A 2,583-nucleotide genomic window follows, 5' to 3' on the forward strand; every position below is an offset into this window, starting at 1 on the left:
AAAATCCACTGAACAGGCTGTGGAGCAGCACAGGTAACACACGACAACAGTGCTAAAATAAAATAAAAATCCACTGGACAGGCTGTGGAGCAGCACAGGTAACACACGACAACAGTGCTAAAATAAAATAAAAATCCACTGAACAGGCTGTGGAGCAGCACAGGTAACACATGACAACAGTGCTAAAATAAAATAAAAATCCACTGGACAGGCTGTGGAGCAGCACAGGTAACACACGACAACAGTGCTAAAAAAAATAAAATAAAAATCCACTGGACAGGCTGTGGAGCAGCACAGGTAACGCACGACAACAGTGCTAAAAAAATAAAATCAAAATCAAAATCCACTGGACAGGCTGTGGAGCAGCACAGGTAACACACGACAACAGTGCTAAAAAAAAATAAAATAAAAATCAAAATCCACTGGACAGGCTGTGGAGCAGCACAGGTAACACATGACAACAGTGCTAAAATAAAATAAAAATCCACTGAACAGGCTGTGGAGCAGCACAGGTAACACATGACAACAGTGCTAAAATAAAATAAAAATCCACTGGACAGGCTGTGGAACAGCACAGGTAACGCACGACAACAGTGGTAAAAAATAAAATAAAAATCCACTGGACAGGCTGTGGAGCAGCACAGGTAACACACGACAACAGTGGTAAAAAATAAAATAAAAATCCACTGGACAGGCTGTGGAACAGCACAGGTAACGCACGACAACAGTGGTAAAAAATAAAATAAAAATCCACTAGACAGGCTGTGGAGCAGCACGACAACAGTGCTAAAATAAAATAAAAATCCACTGGACAGGCTGTGGAGCAGCACAGGTAACACACGACAACAGTGGTAAAAAATAAAATAAAAATCCACTGGACAGGCTGTGGAACAGCACAGGTAACGCACGACAACAGTGGTAAAAAATAAAATAAAAATCCACTAGACAGGCTGTGGAGCAGCTCGACAACAGTGCTAAAATAAAATAAAAATCCACTGGACAGGCTGTGGAGCAGCACAGGTAACGCACGACAACAGTGGTAAAAAATAAAATAAAAATCCACTGGACAGGCTGTGGAGCAGCACAGGTAACACACGACAACAGTGCTAAACAATAAAATAAAAATCCACTAGACAGGCTGTGGAGCAGCACGACAACAGTGCTAAAATAAAATAAAAATCCACTAGACAGGCTGTGGAGCAGCACAGGTAACACACGACAACAGTGCTAAAATAAAATAAAAATCCACTGGACAGGCTGTGGAGCAGCACAGGTAACACACGACAACAGTGCTAAAAAATAAAATAAAAATCCACTGGACAGGCTGTGGAGCAGCACGACAACAGTGCTAAAATAAAATAAAAATCCACTGGACAGGCTGTGGAGCAGCACGACAACAGTGCTAAAAAATAAAATAAAAATCCACTAGACAGGCTGTGGAGCAGCACAGGTAACGCACAACAACAGTGCTAAAAAATAAAATAAAAATCCACTGGACAGGCTGTGGAGCAGCACAGGTAACACATGACAACAGTGCTAAAAAATAAAATAAAAATCCACTGGACAGGCTGTGGAGCAGCACGACAACAGTGCTAAAATAAAATAAAAATCCACTGGACAGATTGTGGAGCAGCACGACAACATTGCTAAAAAATAAAATAAAAATCCACTAGACAGGCTGTGGAGCAGCACAGGTAACGCACGACAACAGCGCTAAAATAAAATAAAAATCCACTAGGCAGGCTGTGGAGCAGCACGACAACAGTGCTAAAAAATAAAATAAAAATCCACTAGGCAGGCTGTGGAGCAGCACAGGTAACGCACGACAACAGCGCTAAAATAAAATAAAAATCCACTAGACAAGCTGTGGAGCAGCACAGGTAACGCACGACAACAGCGCTAAAATAAAATAAAAATCCACTAGACAAGCTGTGGAGCAGCACAGGTAACGCACGACAACAGTGCTAAAAAATAAAATAAAAATCCACTGGACAGGCTGTGGAGCAGCACAGGTAACGCACGACAACAGTGCTAAAAAATTAAATAAAAATCCACTGGACAGGCTGTGGAGCAGCACAGGTAACACATGACAACAGTGTTAAAAAATAAAATAAAAATCCACTAGGCAGGCTGTGGAGCAGCACAGGTAACGCACGACAACAGTGCTAAAAAATAAAATAAAAATCCACTGGACAGGCTGTGGAGCAGCACAGGTAACGCACGACAACAGCGCTAAAAAATAAAATAAAAATCCACTGGACAGGCTGTGGAGCAGCACGGCAACAGTGCTAAAAAATAAAATAAAAATCCACTAGACAGGCTGTGGAGCAGCACAGGTAACACACGACAACAGCGCTAAAATAAAATAAAAATCCACTGGACAGGCTGTGGAGCAGCACGACAACAGTGCTAAAAAATAAAATAAAAATCCACTAGACAGGCTGTGGAGCAGCACAGGTAACGCACGACAACAGTGCTAAAATAAAATAAAAATCCACTGGACAGGCTGTGGAGCAGCACGACAACAGTGCTAAAAAATAAAATAAAAATAAAAACGAAAGCGTTAGCAAGCTAGTTAGCTTG

This window comes from Thalassophryne amazonica, chromosome 7, assembly GCF_902500255.1.
Source record: "Thalassophryne amazonica chromosome 7, fThaAma1.1, whole genome shotgun sequence".
Classification (NCBI taxonomy): domain Eukaryota; kingdom Metazoa; phylum Chordata; class Actinopteri; order Batrachoidiformes; family Batrachoididae; genus Thalassophryne; species Thalassophryne amazonica.